An 18942-nucleotide genomic window follows, 5' to 3' on the forward strand; every position below is an offset into this window, starting at 1 on the left:
GGTTTGTGTCCGGAAATAATTTCATTATGCAAATGATTATTATTTTTCTCCGAGAATGTTACAATGACATCTGCACATCGTCGCTTCTTATCTCCCAGCCGCCACCTGCACAGGGCACACTCCGACCATGCAACCGCCAAGGTCGCCGACCACATCGTGCACGTCCACGCCATCGACCTCGGCGGACGGTGCCGCAATGTTCGTCAGTATGTCCTGTTGGTCGAGGAGCGCGAAGGAAGTGGGCTGAGGGAAGTGGGGGCGGCGGCAGAAGCAGCATGGGTGTCCTACGGTGAGCGCTTTGAGGGATTCTGCAGAGCAGTTCTCCCCGGAGGCCTGATGCATCCAGCCGTACAAGGTAGTTGCGCCACTTCCCTGTGATGGGTAGGCCTTATATACATCTTGGCAATTCCCTGTTATGTTATCTAAATCTCGGCCACGTATGAGGCAAAAACCACATGCACCATTGTCTTCTACTATCTCCTTGCAGTAACTTCAGTTACTTGTAGCCAATGGGATCTATGCTATGAGGGAACATACATGTCAGGGCACATGTGCGTCCATGGGTCCTCTTTGTATTACTGCGTGTTGGTCTGTTATCATGCGACACAGACCTGATGGTTGTTAGAATGCTGAAAGAGACGACTTCATTAGTTCATCCAGTAGTTTCTTGCTGCTGTGAAAGGATTACGATTGACCAACAAAAAATAAAACTTTTGATTTGATTTCTCAAAACAAAATAAATAAATCGTGGAGCATCTATGTAAGGAAAGCAGCTTTGTATGAAATTTTTAGTGCACTTCCAATATATGTAGCTAGCAAGTGCAGGTAGAAATGGTGTGATAGGCCCGTGGCATCCCTATTGAAAACGAACATGTCTTTGAATTAGCAAGAAGAATAGCAGTAAAACACATAGACTGTTCTTATTTCAAGATCCTAACCGTTTATCCGTTTGCTCCTTAGATTCGCTTACTGATTGTAAATTGCTTTACTTCATTGGACATAAAAGGACAATATGCTTGTATTTGTAAAACTGCTATATTTTTCTGTACAATGGTGAAAGAGCTACATTTTTATATCGCTCTATGATTCATTTTCTTCTATTCCATATGGACATAGGAAACTTGAAAACTACACCACAACTCTTAAGCTTGCCAAAATATGAGGATTATCACTCAGTCATGAGCGAAACTGGATGTACCCGGTAAGGATGGAGGCGAGATGGGGCCATAGTGCCCCCTTTTGCGCAGGAGGGAGTAGGTCTGAGCCGAAGGCAACAATTGTGGCCGCTTCCAGAGCCGAAGCCACCTGCGGAGTCAATGTCATGGTCGCCCCAGAGCGGAATCCATCGCCTAGGCCACAAGAGTAGGAGCTGCTGTCGCGGAGGTCATCTCTGAACCTAAACTGAACTTTCTATGGATGGTAAGATGTCCTCCCTCAATCTTCTAGCAGCCGGTGCTCGTTGGCCTCTCCTCACTATTCAGCTGTTGATTGTATGAAATAGATGGTTAACACTTTATTTTGTTGGTCCCTACTGGACGGTAGTGATGTTGAGACACAAGAGATTATCAGGCCTATGCATATATATAAAATTGTTCATGGATCTTTCTTATCTCTGATATAATTTTGCCAATGATCAAAGAACTGTTGTTCTGGATGTACACCTATTGTGTTGCTTATTTTGCCATCACTCTTCTGGTTTACCTTAGGAGTAGTACCAATCTTAGAAAATGCTCCTAATTTGGGTAAAATTTGGAAACATTATGGATGGATAAATTTATGGACTTGTTCCTTTATTACATAATTGTATAGCCTATGATCTTATACAGTTGAGGGCCGCTTATCCTATTCTTTATGTGTGAAGTTAAAAGCTAAATATAGCTAATGACATAAGTGATCTATTAAAATATATCACGGAAGTAAGTACTTATTTTTGTTTCTACTTATTACCTAATTTTAATGTGAATTTTTCAAAGACATACAGTGTTCCATATAGTCTAATTTAATATACCAGCGATGATGGTATTGAATCTGCGAAGAAAATATATACTCATTTCCTAATTGCATCTTTTAATCAGGAGGTCAGGACCAAGCTTTAGGCAGGAAAATGGGACAATCTTCAGTAAGCTACAATGTTCATGTCTTCTTATATCATTTGACTGATGTGTTCTTGTATCATTCTTCTACTTTCGGAGCTATTATTGCGATCGTTTTGACCTCATGTCTACTTATATCATTTGACCTTATCTAGATATTAGTGGTTCTTAATCCAGCAAGGTCTTGAATATTTTTCGCTTTGTCCATTCAAAATTTTGTTCGTCTAGCAACGTTCATGGTTTAAGTTTTGATTCGAAAAACAACTTTCAATTTTATAGGAGACACAAAGAGCAACAACAAGCCGCTGTAGATATTGTGTAATAGCAACATTAATGATCTGCTAATGTTATATTTTTTTCTTCTTTCCTTAATATCTACATGACCAATGTGTATTTTTAATGATCAAACATGCACATGTCACATTAAGAGGTTGAGAGTAGCTCAAAAGATATGCATACATCCTCTACCTTTTACCTAGTGAAATATTTCTAAAACCATAGTAGATGTCAGGTGTAAATTCCATGAAGAACTGTTGGTTTTTGTAATTATTTCGTGAAACTTTCATTGTAGGGTTCTAGGATTGGTGAATAAGCAGGGTTGTTTTCTTTCTTTAGTATCTGCATGATCAAGTCGGTCTGTACTTTTAATGATCATACCTGCACATGTCACATTAAGATTGAATATATTGTGACTTTTCTAACCATTTCTTGTTAATTGCCTGAGGAAAAACTAACAGGAAATTTTTTCTTAGAAATCACAAGGAAGTAATTGTTCTCACTGTTTTGGTAAAATAACATATATTTTTGTTGTATGTATACTTAATTTCAGGAGATGTAGATTTTCTTGTTATCTTATATATGTTCCTTTTCTTTTTTTTCTTCTTGTGAAAAATGAGTTCAACAAGGGCTCCTCATTCTAGCCTCCTGGGGTTGAAATGATTACTCCTTTAATTGATTTGAAGATTGTTAATTTTTTATATTTGGAAACGCTTGGAAGCTTTCCTTTGTTTTGGCGTCATGAAGATCTTATGCTGCAGGGAGATTTCACCGATGCCACAAAGATGCTGCTGCATCGAACGCATAGGATAAGATGATATTAGTAAGTATCTATCATCTACATTTTGCTTTTGTCTTCAATTTTGTAGGATTTCTTTTCTTTCAGCAACGTTTTAGAAATATAAATACTTTCTTATATGTTTATCCAGCCATCCACATTTAACTAGGTTGCAAAGAACGTTGAAGTGATAACTGCATGTGTAAGTACCATGGATGAGCTAGCAAAACATACATTTTTATGCTAGAGTGCATATGGATTAGGTATGTGTATTTGTTGGCAATGTTCATGTGTGAGAAAGCAAGGTCCATAAGATATCTAGGGGATTAGAGGTGGTATGATTTAAAGATAAAGCATCGTCTTGAGTGCTTTTTTTTCATGTGGTTGCTTCATGGGCTTCAAATAATTTACTTGGGACTTCATTCAGAAGTACAACTGGTAATCCGAGATCAATACTGAGATCAGACATCAGATACAATATAAATTTTTTTGTACAAACAAAGTCTATGATATCGTGCCATTCTATGAGTGTTTTAAAATAAGTTTGGTATCTGCTACAATGTACATATAACTTGGTCATCCTAAAGAAACTTTATCTTGCATATTGCTTGGTTACAAGATAAGAACTAATATGTATTACAAATATCTAGGGAAATCTTTTGATTGTTTTGTACATATATTATCAGAGATGCCAAATAGCAGGTTGCTTCAAACCAGGGGAACTGGCTGGTTCATAGATGGTAGAATGTTCAATCTTCGACGATGCTCAGGGAGCAAACAAGGGGAATTAGGTTAGTACGTCTTTAAAATAGCACCAAGGGTGCACTCAATAATTCCAGTTTTTCAACTTGTACTGTTATTGTTGATACACATTGTTTTGTGCATACTTGCTAGGGAAAAGTATATTTTTCGTCCCTGGACTCGCTCAAAAGTATAGAAACGTTCCTTCAACTTTAAAACCGGCAAATGTTAGTCCCTCAACTTCTCAAACCGGATTATTTTAGTCCCTTGACTCAACAAAAGCTGTTTTCATGCTTACTTGGCATGGTTTTGACCAGTCAGCACCCACGTGGGAATCTTCTTCTTTTCCATTTTAACTCGGCTGGGCATTTCGTCGAGTAGTAGGCGCCACCAGGCAACAAGAGGAAGAGGTAGGCATGGAGCTTGCGTGGGTGTCGGCGGCGCACGCAAAGGGTGCAGGAGGCCAGGGAGCTGCACTACAGTTAGTTTTGTGGGACGAGCGGGGCTGTCGCGGCTAGCAGCACTGAGGCACGCGGCGGCTTGGCCTTCACGGCGAACTCGTAACACAGTCACAACTAACTGATGCTCGTGTTGCCGCCTCGTGCTCATGGTATGCCTCTGCAATTGTCGGCGACCGCGCCGTTGATGTTCCCGCGTCATCCAGTTCTCGTTCAAATCCATCACTTGCGTGTTGTGGGTCGTGGACATGGCGCGGACAACGGCGCGACGGCGGGGCGCACGCTTGTCGCCGCTCCAGTGCCATCAGCCGCACCCGCTTCGGCGGCTCGCCCGGTTTGCCGTTGTTGCTCGGCCACACATGGGCGATGACTGGTGAAACCATGCAAGTCAGCGTGAAAACCACTGTTGTTAAATCAAAGGACTCAAGTTATCCGGTTTAAAGAATTGAGGGACTAAGTTTTGCTGGTTTTGAAGTTAAGGGACCGTTTCTATACTTTCGAGAGAGTTTAGGGATGAAAAATATACTTTCCCCTACTTGCTATGATGTTCGAATTTGACTGTTCTGTCGTAATCACCAATCACCACAGTTAAGACACTACACATGATTCTGCTTGCAGAAACCCAACAGTTAATGGAGAAATCAGGTCACTTTGCATCTACTTTGCCTCAGTTTTTTCAGAAGTCAACAGAGTTTGTAAAAAAAGAAACATGATCCTGCGGCGGTTGCCCAGACTTTTTTTTCCGGGGTAGTAATGTTTGGATGGGACATGTCCCTCCTTTCGTAATCACTTTGCAATTTCTACTTGTGCTATGTAATAGACGCCTTACATAAAAAGGCAGTATGTTTTATAGATACTCCCTCTGTTGAGAATAATTATCACTATAACTTTCTTTATGAGGACTTGTTGTGTCGCATGTTCAATAACAGGTAGAAGAAAGGATACACATATAAATTCATAGCATGTATGGTAAACTTCTGGCTCTACATGTACGAGGCCACTTTAATATTGTACTATATTATCAATAAAAAATCTTATATTTCTTTAGAGAGTGAGTACATCCTACATTTGGATGTAACAGTTCTCTTACAAATAAGTTAGTAAAGAAACAGAGACAATCTAGACCCGGCGAGAGCTACTTGAGGAGGCTGCTGCCATGTATTGCAGATGTGAAATTAAAGAAAGGGGGCATTTTAGTCAATTAGGTTGTTGTATGCGGTTGCATGTATGTTGATTGTTGCTTTATTATTATGTTGATTGTTGCTTTATTATGTATAATAAGCGGGTGAGAGCGTTTTCAGTATATTCATTTGTTGGCCCGTGGCAACGCACGGGCAGTTTACTAGTCAAAGCATAGTTGTCGTGTGTGATTAACTACTTTCCACATGTGGCCAAACAATAGTTGTCATGTGTGTTTACCTAGTTGTCACGTGTGGTCCAACCATAGTTACCATGTATGATTAATCATAGTTGCCATGTACGCGCAACTGCAGTTGCCATCTACCAACGAATCATAATTGCCATATGTGTTTACCTAGTTGCCAATACGTGCAACTGCAGTTGTCATCTATCACCGTACGAGCCTCGTGTGGGCAAAGAGCAGTTTTCCCACATGCGTGTGGACTGGATGGTGACTGTGTCGGCGGGAGCTGGTACACCCACACGGCGCAGCTGGCAACCGCGCGCCGCGGGTCATGTGGGCGAGCGCTCTAACGCCCACACAACATGCCATGCCTACGTGGCATTGAAATTCCAACATATTCTTTCAAGATTCGTGCAAAATATAACATATGGAGATCAAAGCGTGTGGGCGAAGTGAAGATATGCTACACGTATGAGCGTTATCATTTGGGAATATGTATGCCTCGTTGCAGCGCTGGGCAATTAACTAGTTGTTGATAATGGTTCAGATTGAGGGGGCGTGTAAAGAATCAATTTAGTGATTCTTGCTATATCTTTGTGATACGATTTGATATGATATGTATCTATCTCAATCTGTAAATTTGATACTGAGTGATCCATTGTAATCTTTGATTGATCGTTGCACCAACCAACATTGTAAACGGAAAGAGAAGGTACACAAGCATATCACGGCAAATTAGTGTCTCAAACTCAAACATCCGACCATCATCTCCCACCCGCGCCTCACTAAAATCTATCCACCGCATCACCACCCCATAACCACCTACAACTCCAGATCTAAATGGAGGTTTCGTGGATAAGCCTGGTGTAGCGACACACATATGGGGACATCGGGTTTGGGAGATGCAGCCCAATGATAAAGCACATGAGTAAATTGCGCAAAGCCACCGCTTTGAAGGCTGGATTTGCAGAAAACACTATGTTACATTTTTGTTGCAAAAGACACCATGACTACCGTAATCTTTTTGCAAATAACACTGATGAACAGATTTGCTTTGCCTGAGCACGTTTGTGACATATGGGGGCCGCCAGTCAGGCTCACATGGCACCACTTAACATGTCACATAGAACGGCGATAATTGGTAACGTTATCATCATGTGTGACCCTGCGGGGTCCACCTATTATTGAAAGGAAAAACTGGTTTGTCATCCTCCACTGTACTGCACCAAATCAAGTCCACCACCCCGCCACCGCCCGTCCTGCTGCAGGCCGAGGCGAAGTCCCCACAGTCGCACGCCCCGTCGTCCTTCCCATGCTCCCGCGCTGACCCCTTCCTCGTCCTCTCCTCACTCTCCGCCTAACACTTGGACTCCGCGGTCTCTACTCCCGGCGGCACCGGCGCCGGCGCTTGTGCCATCCGCCTCTGCGTGTTCTTCGAAGGCCCCTACCTGTTCCGCCCTGCCACAGATGCAGGGGACTCCACAACCGTGCAAGTCATCTTGTGCTGGTAGCCGCACCTTCTGCCGGTCCTCGACCCCGAGGTGGCGGTTCCGGAAGCCTAGCAGTGCGCGCCGCTGCACGCGGCTACTGCGTGGGGCGACTGAGCGAGGTGAGGAGGCTGGGGCAGGATGCGGTTGAGGCGCACGGCACGCGACAAGAATAGCAGGACGGCTCTTGGCGCAGAATGCGGTGGCGCGCTCCTTCTCCTCCTCCCCGCGGTCTGGCCGCTCCTGACCCTCGCGGGAGATAGGCTTATGGAGGGGCGGCCTTCCACCACACGCAGAGGATGCTGTGAGCGCACTCCAGGATGACTGCATCGTCGGAGGTGGCAGCTGAAAAGGAGTGGGCGCAGAGGTCACGGCAGGGGCCGCCGCCCATCCCTGTTCTTGCGGGATCTGGGTTCGAATTAGAGTGGAGGACCACGAATCCAAGGTGCGGATGGGGACAATGACTCGATTCTTGCCGGATCCAGGCGAGTGATGGTTACGGCAACGACATTCGTGGAGCTCAGGGGCCATGGTGATGGGGGGCGGCGGCGTGATGACCCACAAGTATAGGGGATCTATCGTAGTTCTTTTGATAAGTAAGAATGTCGAACCCAACGAGGAGTAGAAGGAAATGACAAGCGGTTTTCAGTAAGGTATTCTCTACAAGCACTGAAATTGTAGGTAACAAATAGTTTTGTGATAAGATAATTTGTAACGGGTAACAAGCAATGAAAGTAAATAAGGTGCATAAAGGTGGCTCAATCCTTTTTGTAGCAAAGGACAAGCCTGGACAATTTCATATAATGAGAAAAGTGCTCCCGAGGACACATGGGAATTATCGTCAAGCTAGTTTTCATCACGCTCATATGATTCGCGTTCGGTACTTTGATAATTTGATATGTGGGTGAACCGATGCTTGGGTACTGCCCTTTCTTGGACAAGCATCCCACTTATGATTAACCCATATTGCAAGCATGCACAACTACAAAAGAAGTATTAAGGTAAACCTAACCATAGCATGAAACTAGTGGATCCAAATCAGCCCCTTACGAAGCAATGCATAAACTAGGGTTTAAGCTTCTGTCACTCTAGCAACCCATCATCTACTTATTACTTCCCAATGCCTTCCTCTAGGCCCAAAAAATGGTGAAGTGTCATGTAGTCGACGTTCACATAACACCACTAGAGGAGAGACAACATACATCTCATCAAAATATCGAACGAATACCAAATTCACATGACTACTAATAGCAAGACTTCACCCATGTCCTCAGGAACAAACGTAACTACTCACAAAGCATATTCATGTTCATGATCAGAGGAGTATTAATATGCATTAAGGATCTGAACATATGATCTTCCACCAAGTAAACCAATTAGGATCAACTACAAGGAGTAATCAACACTACTAGCAACCCACAGGTACCAATTTGTGGTTTTGATACAAGATTGGATACAAGAGAGGAACTAGGGTTTTGAGAGGAGATGGTGCTGGTGAAGATGTTGATGGAGATTGACCACCTCTCGATGAGAGGGTCGTTGGTGATGACGATGGTGATGATTTCCCCCTCCTGGAGGGAAGTTTCCCCGGCAGAACAGCTCTGCCGGAGCCCTAGATTGGTTCCGCCAAGGTTCCGCCTCGTGGCGGTGGAGTTTCGTCCCGTAAGCTTGCTTATGATTTGTTTCAGGGTTAAAGCCTTCATATAGCAGAAGATGGGCACCGGAGGGCCAACAGGGGGCCCACGAGACAGGGGGCGCGCCCCCTAGGCGTGCCCCCACCCTCGTGGCTAGTGTGTGGGCCCCCTCTGGTATTTTCTTTGCTCAATAATTCTTATTAATTCCAAAAATGACTTCAATGGAGTTTCAGGTTTTTTGGAGCTGTGTAGAATAGGTTTCCAATGTTTGCTCCTTTTCCAGCCAAAATCCCAGCTGCCGGCATTCCCCCTCTTCATGATAAACCTTGTAAAATAAGAGAGAATAGCCATAAGTACTGTGACATAACATGAAATAACATCCCATAATGCAATAAATATCGATATAAAAGCATGATGCAAAATGGACGTATCAACTCCCCCAAGCTTAGACCTCGCTTGTCCTCAAGCGGAAGCCAAAATCGAAAAATATGTCCACATGTTTAGAGATAGAGGTGTCGATAAAAATAAAATACGGACATGAGGGCATCATTATCATTCTTATAACAACAACATATATAGATTTTGTCAGATGATTTCTTATGCTCAAGTAACAATCTATTCACAATGTTAAGTATGGTTCAGAAACTTCATTGAGACTAACAAACGATAACCTTAGTCATTGAAGCAATTACAATTTATCATAACATGGGAAAGAGTCAAGAATAGAGCTTTTCAGCAAGTCCACATACTCAACTATCATATAGTCTTCTACAATTGCTAACACTCACGCAATACTTATGGTTATGGAGTTTTAATCGGACACTAAGAAAGATAGGGGCTTATAGTGTTGCCTCCCAATGTATTCACCTTTGGGTGATGTGAACAATAACAGTTCATGCTAACTTACATCCAGTTGGATATATATATCAGGATCTTCCCAACACGAGGTGCTTGCCAAAGGATAAAATGAAAAAGGGAAAGGTGAAGATCACCTTGACTCTTGCATAATGTAAAAGACGTAAAGTAAAAGATAGGCCCTTCGCAGAGGGAAGCAGAGGTTGTCATGTCCTTTTTGGGTTGGATGCACAAAATCTTAATGCAAAAGAACGTCACTTTATATTGCCACTTGTGATATGAACCTTTATTATGCAGTTCGTCGCTTTTATTACTTCCATATCACACGATCGTATAAAGCTTATTTTCTCCGCACTAATAAGTCATACATATTTAGAGAGCAATTTTTATTGCTTGCAACATGACAACTTACTTGAAGGATCTTACTCAATCCATAGGTATGTATGGTGGACTCTCATGGCAAAACTGGGATTAAGGATATTTGGAAGCACAAGTAGTAGCTCTACTTGGTGCAAGGAATTTGGCTAGCATGAGTGGGAAAGGCAAGCTCAACATGTTGGATGATCCATGACAATATACTTTAACTGAGATGTGAGAAAACATAACCCATTATGTTATCTTCCTTGTCCAACATCAACTCTTTAGCATGTCATACTTAATGAGTGCTCACAATCATAAAAGATGTCCAAGATAGTATATTTATATGTGAAAACCTCTCTTCTTTATTACTTCCTATTAATTGCAACGATGACCAAAACTATGTTTGTCAACTCTCAACAACTTTTATGCCTCATACTCTTTATATGTGAAGTCATTACTATCCATAAGATCAATATGAAATCTTTTATTTCTTTTTATTCTATCTATTTTCTCAAGAACATAACACGATAGCAAATCCCTTGACTCAACACTAATCTTTATTATATAGATCACGAACTCGATTACATAAAGGGATCACAAAGCAAAACTCAAAACTAATTCATACCAAAACTTCAATCTACTAGATCAAGATATTACTAAAAGGATTGAACTAAGTAAAACGGTAAAGATAGGAGTGTGATGGTGATACAATACCGGGGCACCTCCCCCAAGCTTGGCAGTTGCCAAGGGGAGTGCCCATACCATGTGATTATGTCCTCGGAGGTGATGAAGGTGGTGATGATGATGGTGGATAATCACACATCGAGCGTAAAAGCTCCTCCAACTTGCGGATAATGCCCTTGAGTGCGACGATATAATCCTTCAACAAAATATTTTCCTGTGTGAGATACTTGTTTTGTATGCGAGCTAACTCAATCATCTTGAAAGCTTCAATCTCAGTTGGGGTAAGAGGTTAGGTAGAGGTTGAGGGATGTTTTCTTCTTCCTCCGACGGAGCTTAAATCCTCCATGGCCTTCTTGATCCCTTCATCGTTGTTGATCTCCTCTGGTTCTTCTCTTTTCAGCTCTATCTTCAATAGCCAAGCATCTTTGTCTTCATTGTTGAAGGAGCGTGACGTCATGCTGCTCTAGATCTGTCAGAAAAACAGCTTGAAACGAAAACAGAAGATTTTTGCTTGATACGATGGTCAAAACCTTCGGGAGATTATATAATGAATTTTTACCGACCAAAAGAAGTAACATGCAAGAAAACGGAGTCCGGGAGGCACACGAGGTGCCCACGAGACAGGGGGCGTGCCTAGTAAGGGGGGCGCGCCCTCCACCCTCGTGGAGGCCTCGTGTCCTTCCCAAATTACTTCTTGCTTCCCAAAATTCTTAAATATTCCAAAACGGAGAAAATTGCCATTAGAACCGTTTTGGAGTCGGTTTACTTACCGTACCACATACCTATTCCTTTTCGGAGTCTGAAACGTTTTGGAAAGTTTCCCTTATGTATTCCTCCGGGGTTACGGTCTCAATAATATTAGTTTCAACATTTATAGGGTTACCCGAGATATAATGTTTGATTCTTTGACCGTTCACCACCCTCGGACTTGTGCCTTCGAAGTTGTTGATTTTTATGGCACCGGAACGATAGACCTCCTCGATAACGTAAGGACCTTCCCACTTAGAGAGAAGTTTTCCTACAAAAAATCTTAAACGAGAGTTGAATAGCAAAACATAATCACCTACGTTAAATTCTTGCTTTTGTATTCTTTTGTCATGCCATATTTTAACTTTTTCTTTGAACAGCTTGGCATTCTCATAGGCCTGGGTTCTCCATTCATCAAGTGAGCTAATATCAAATAGCCTCTTCTCACCGGCAAGTTTGAAGTCATAGTTGAGCTCTTTAATAGCCCAATATGCCTTATGTTCAAGTTCAAGAGGTAAGTGACAAGCTTTCCCATAAACCATTTTATATGGAGACATACCCATAGGATTTTTATATGCAGTTCTATAGGCCCATAATGCATCATCAAGTTTCTTGGACCAATTCTTCCTAGATCTATTAACAGTCTTTTGCAAAATTAATTTGAGCTCTCTATTACTCAACTCTACTTGACCACTAGACTGTGGGTGATAAGGAGATGCAATTCTATGATTAACATCATACTTAGCAAGCATTTTACGAAAAGCACCATGAATAAAATGTGAACCACCATCAGTCATGAGATATCTAGGGACTCCAAACCTTGGGAAAATAACTTCTTTAAGCATCTTAATAGAGGTGTTATGATCAGCACTACTAGTTGGAATAGCTTCTACCCACTTAGTAACGTAATCAACAACAACTAAAATATGTGTATATCCATTAGAGGCAGGAAAAGGTCCCATATAATCAAAGCCCCAAACATCAAATGGTTCAATAACAAGAGAATAATTCATAGGCATTTCTTGACGTCTACTAATATTACCAATTCTTTGACATTCATCACAAGACAAGACAAACTTACGAGCATCTTTGAAGAGAGTAGGCCAATAAAAACCGGATTGCAATACCTTATATGCAGTTCTATCTCCAGCGTGGTGTCCTCCATATGGTTCGGAGTGACACTTGCGTAGGCTCTGTTCCTGTTCATGCTCAGGTACACAACGTCTAATAACACCATCTACTCCTTCTTTATAAAGGTGTGGGTCATCCCAGAAGTAATGTCTTAAATCATAAAAGAACTTTTTCTTTTGCTGCTATGTGAAACTAGGTGGTATAAATTTAGCAACAATGTAATTAGCATAATCAGCATACCAAGGAGCAGTACAAGAAGCATTAATGACCGCTAATTGTTCATCAGGAAAGCTATCATCAATAGGTAGTGGATCATCAAGAACATTCTCTAACCTAGACAAGTTGTCTGCAACGGGGTTCTCAGCTCCCTTTCTATCAATAATATGAAAATCAAATTCTTGGAGCAAGAGAACCCATCTATTAAGTCTAGGCTGAGCATCTTTCTTTTCCATAAGGTATTTAATAGCAGCATGATCAGTGTGAATAGTAACTTTAGAATCAACAATATAAGGTCTGAACTTATCACAAGCAAATACAACTACTAAGAATTCTTTTTTAGTAGTAGCATAATTTCTCGGGGCAGTGTCTAGAGTTTTACTAGCATACTGGATAACATTTAATTTCTTATCAACTCTTTGCCCTAGAGCAGCACCTACAACATAATCACTAGCATCACACATAATTTCAAAGGGTAAATTCCAATCAGGTGGTTGAACAATAGGTGTAGTGATCAAGGCTTTCTTAAGTATTTCAAATGCTTCTACACAATCATCATCAAAAACAAAAGGAATATCTTTTTGCAATAAATTAGTCAGAGGCCTAGAGATTTTAGAAAAGTCCTTAATGAACCTCCTATAAAAACCGGCATGACCAAGGAAACTTCTTATACCTGTAATGTCCTTGGGATACGACATCTTTTCAATAGCATCAACTTTAGCTTTATCAACTTCATTACCTATTTTAGAAATTTTATGCCCCATGACAATGCCTTCATTAACAATAAAGTGGCACTTTTCCCAATTCAAGACAAGGCTAGTGTCTTCACATCTCTGCAAAACTCGATCAAGGTTGTTCAAGCAATCATCAAAAGAGCATCCATAAAGGGAGAAGTCATCCATGAATACCTCACAAATCTTTTCACAAAAGTCAGAGAATATAGCCATCATGCATCTTTGAAAGGTAGCAGGTGCATTACATAAACCAAAAGGAATACATCTATAAGCAAAAGTACCGAAAGGGCAAGTGAAAGTAGTTTTTGATTGATCCTCCGCAGACACAGGTATTTGAGAGAAACCAGAATAACCATCTAGAAAGCATATTATATTTAGATAGTCTTTCTAGCATTTGATCAATAAAAGGTAAAGGGTAATGATCTTTCTTAGTAGTTTTATTTAATTTACGGAAATCAATTACCATCCTATAACCTGTAATAATTCTTTGCGGAATCAGTTCATCTTTATCATTAGGAACAACAGTAATACATCCCTTCTTAGGGACGCAATGGACATGACTTACCCAATCACTATCACCAACGGGAATTATACCTGCCTCAAGGAGCTTTAGTATCTCCTTTATTACCACTTCTTTCATCTTAGGATTTAACCATCGTTGAGGATCTCTAACTGGTTTGGCATCTTTCTCCAATTTTATTTTGTGTTGGCATAGAGTGGGACTATAATGCCCTTAAGATCATCCAAAGTATATCCAATAGCAGCACAGTGCTTCTTCAGAGTTTTCAATAATCTTTCCTCTTCTTGCTCTGAAAGGACATGATATATCTTCTTTTCATCAAGATAAGTATATTTAAGATTATCAGGTAAAGGTTTGAGCTCAAACACGGGATCACCCTTGGGTGGAGGGGGGTCCCCTAGGATTTCAACAGGTAAGTTGTGTTTCAGAATATGACCCTGTTGAAGGAATACTTCATCTATTTCCATTCTTTCATTCATAAACATATCATTTTCATGGTCAAGCAAATATTTCTAACGGATCAGTAGGAGGTACGACAATAGAAGCAAGACCAACAATTTCATCCTTACTAGGCAATTCTTTATCACGGGGTTGTCTACAAAATCTAGCAAAATTAAACTCATGAGACATATCCCCTAAGCCAATTGTAACAACATCCTTTTTGCAATCAATCCTAGCGTTAACAATATTCAAGAAGGGTTTGCCAAATATAATGGGACAAAAGTCATCTTGTGGGGAACCAAGAACAAGAAAATCAGCAGGATATTTAACTTTCCCACACAAGACTTCAGCATCTCTAACAATCCCAACTGGTGAAATAGTATCTCTATTGGCAAGCTTAATAGTGACATCAATATCTTCTAACTCAGCAGGTGCGATATCATGCATAATTTCTTCATATAAGGAATGAGGTATTGCACTAGCACTAGCACCCATATCACATAAGCCATGATAACAATGATCTCCTATTTTAACAGAAATAACAGGCATGCCTACAACAGGTCTATGTATCTTAGCATCCGGTCTAGCAATATTAGCAGCCTGTTCACAGAAGTAAATAACATGCCCATATATATTATCATCAAAGAGATCTTTAACCATAGCAATACTAGGTTCAACTTTAATTTGCTCACGAGGTGTATATGTTCTAGTATTACTCTTACGAACAACAGTTGAAGCATTAGCATGATCCTTTATCCTAACAGGAAAAGGTGGTTTCTCAACATAAGTAGTAGGAACAATAGGATCACTATAAGCGATAGTCTTTTCTTCAACTATAATAGGTGTAACTACTTTTACTTCAATGGGTGGATTATATTTAAACCACTTCTCCTTAGGGAGATCAATTTGAGCAGCAAAAGATTCATAGAAAGAAGCTACTATCTCAGAGTCAAGTCCATATTTAGTGCTAAATCCACGAAAAGCATCGGTATCCATAAAAGGTTTAACACAATCAAACTTAGGTGTCATACCTGACTCCTTACCATCGTCGAAACCCCAATCTTCAAAGTTGTGTTTAATTCTTTCCAATAAATCCCACTTGAATTCAGTAGTCTTCAGCATATAAGAACCAACACAGGAAGTATCGAGCATGGTGCGATCATTTAGAGAAAGCCGAGCATAAATTTTTTGAATAATCATTTCTCTTGAGAGCTCATGATTGGGGCATGAATATAACATTGAATTAAGCCTCACCCAAGCTTGAGAGATGCTTTCTCCTTCGCGAGGCCAGGAATTATATATGTAATTACGATCACGATGAACAAGATGCATAGGATAGAACTTCTAGTGAAATTCCAACTTCAATCGTTTATAGTTCCAAGATCCCGTATCATCACATAGCATATACCATGTCAATGCGTCTCCCTCCAAAGATAAAGAAAAGACCTTCCTCTTAACAACATCATCGGGAATACCTGCAAGCTTAAATAACCCACAAACTTCATCCACATAGATAAGGTGTAAATCGGGATGCAATGTTCCATCTCCTGCAAAGGGATTAGCTAGCAGTTTCTCTATCATACCCGAAGGAATCTCAAAGTAAACATTTTCACTAGGTTCAGTAGGTTGAGCAGAAACTCTTTGCTGTACTGGTCGGGGCGAAGATGACCTGAACAAGCCCCTCAAAGGATTAGTTTCCATAGTAAAAAGTGACAGAAAATTTCAGCACACTATATAAATGTTTCCTTACCAAGTTCCACTCACCAAAGGCGCTTCACTCCCCGGCAACAGCGCCAGAAAAGAGTCTTGATGACCCACAAGTATAGGGGATCTATCATAGTCCAAGAGTGTCGAACCCAACAAGGAGCAGAAGGAAATGACAAGCGGTTTTCAGTAAGGTATTCTCTACAAGCACTGAAATTGTAGGTAACAAATAGTTTTGTGATAAGATAATTTGTAACGGGTAACAAGCAATGAAAGTAAATAAGGTGCATAAAGGTGGCTCAATCCTTTTTGTAGCAATGGAAAAGCCTGGACAATTTCATATAATGAGAAAAGCGCTCCCGAGGACACATGGGAATTATCGTCAAGCTCGTTTTCATCACGCTCATATGATTCGCGTTCGGTACTTTGATAATTTGATATGTGGGTGGACCGGTGCTTGGGTACTGCCCTTTCTTGGACAAGCATCCCACTTATGATTTACCCCTATTGCAAGCATCCACAACTACAGAAGAAGTATTAAGGTAAACCTAACCATAGCACGAAACTAGTGGATCCAAATCAGCCCCTTACAAAGCAATGCATAAACTAGGGTTTAAGCTTCTGTCACTCTAGCAACCCATCATCTACTTACTACTTCCCAATGCCTTCCTCTAGGCCCAAATAATGGTGAAGTTTCATGTAGTCGACGTTCACATAACATCACTAGAGGAGAGACAACATAAATCTCATCAAAATATCGAACGAATACCAAATTCACATGACTACTAATAGCAAGACTTCACCCATGTCCTCACGAACAAACGTAACTACTCACAAAGCATATTCATGTTCATGATCAGAGGAGTATTAATATGTATTAAGGATCTGAACATATGATCTTCCACCAAGTAAACCAATTAGCATCAACTAGAAGGAGTGATCAACACTACTAGCAACCCACATGTACCAATTTGTGGTTTTGATACAAGATTGGATACAAGAGATGAACTAGGGTTTTGAGAGGAGATGGTGTTGTGAAGATGTTGATGGAGATTGACCCCCCACTACTAGGAAAAGGCCTACTAATGGCGCACCGGTTTTGCCTACTAATGGCGCACTACTGGTGCGCCATTAGTAGCACACCATTAGAATTTTTTACTAATGGCGCACCACTGGTGCGCCATTAGTATCTGATATACTAATGGCGCACCTGGAAGTGCGCCATTAGTATGTAACTCCATGCACCATTAGTATGCCTCCCGGGGGGCCATATGTAACCATGTGCTTTGTCACACTAATGGCGCACTCTGCCTCGATGCGCCATTAGTATCCTTTGGCATACTAATGGCGCATTCTGCCTTGATCCGCCATTAGTATGAATATTGGTTTTTTTTGCTTTTCTGATTTTTGCACAGGTTACAAAATATATTATTGGACAGAATATAGACAGCAGCACACAGCAACATCATATTCATCGAATACAATAGAAGATTAGTCTCCGAATACAATTCATCATATTAGTCTCCGAATTCAAAAGACCGAACAAAGATAAAACATTACAAGTCTCAAGACCGCGAGTATCGAGTTTGTCTTCACATTACAAGTCGATATCGATCATCTAAACTACCATCACATAAAAGAGAGTTGTGGTCATCACGATGAGCATCATCGCGATCAAACTAGTCCTCATCCGGTTCCTCCAACGCTCCCTCCTCTCTCCCGCTAGATAGCGGGCATATCTAGATTCGGCCTCCGCCCTAGTGGTGTACCCTTTGTAACTGTTACCGCTGAAACCGTGAACCTGTCTCCGACACTCCTCCCAGTCGTCGTAGACTCCGGGAACCTTACCCTTGTACACGACATACGACGGCATCTCTATACACAAGCCAAACAACAGACAATACATAAGCAATATGTAAGTATGCAACAAAAGGATCGAAAGAGAAAAGCAAGACATTAATAGCACGATTCATGGTCCTACTAATAAATAGCATTGATTACATCTAAGTTGAACGACTGTCCAAACCAAAGAGACATACACATTCATTAAAGTTTAATTACAACTTGAGCTAATCAATGTTTCAGAACTACACATCACTACTTTCGACTCGACTCATCGGACAGGAGCGTGGATGAAGCCGCCGTCTGTCGTGATGGTCATGAAATCGCGGTCGTTGTCACCCTGCATTTGTAGCGTTTCATCTATCTCACTGTTGGACGGTTGATATCTGACGAAGAACTGCCCCGAGGTATGAAGGACATCTTGATGGATGATGTCCGCAAACTCCGACTGGATGCGAAAGAATTCTTGTCTGAGGTCCGCGTCCTGGACTGCCGACAAGCTCGCGGCCCAATCTTTGAGATTATCTGGTAGCAGAAGTTGATGATGGTCCCTTACGATCGCCCGCATGTGATGGAGGGCGTAGTAGGCATCCTTCTGACCGCCAGACGGCTGCTTGACACAGCAGAACTTCGTATTGCGTGAGAACATGTGCTTGCCGTACTTACGAACTGCCCTGGTGAAGGTGCCTCCAGATTTGGCGTAGCCAGGGAGAACATCATCAAGAACTTTCTTGACATTTGTGTAGTCTATCTTGGAGTTATGGTTCGGGTCGAAATACGTGGCCATGGAATATTTCGGGCTTAAGAGGATGAGTGTGCAATGTGTGTCACTGCACAGAACACGGAATGTTAGAAAAAAAAGAACGATCAAAATCTAA

At 41.3% G+C, this 18942-nt stretch overlaps 1 long non-coding RNA gene across 2 annotated transcripts; it reads left to right on the forward strand.

Moving 5' to 3' along the window:
• The first annotated feature begins 78 nt into the window (after nt 1-78).
• LOC119338010 lies at nt 79-5260 on the forward strand. Of its 2 annotated transcripts, none has more exons than XR_005163738.1 (6): nt 79-355; nt 1117-1419; nt 2076-2119; nt 3131-3192; nt 3834-3938; nt 4042-4957. It is a non-coding gene; the product is annotated as an uncharacterized LOC119338010 (long non-coding RNA). The 2 variants fall into 2 exon arrangements; XR_005163737.1 differs by lacking the exon at nt 4042-4957 and adding an exon at nt 4965-5260 and having other exon boundaries at nt 80-355.
• Nucleotides 5261-18942: the final 13682 nt, after the last annotated feature.

Source organism: Triticum dicoccoides, chromosome 7B, assembly GCF_002162155.2.
Source record: "Triticum dicoccoides isolate Atlit2015 ecotype Zavitan chromosome 7B, WEW_v2.0, whole genome shotgun sequence".
Lineage (NCBI taxonomy): Eukaryota > Viridiplantae > Streptophyta > Magnoliopsida > Poales > Poaceae > Triticum > Triticum dicoccoides.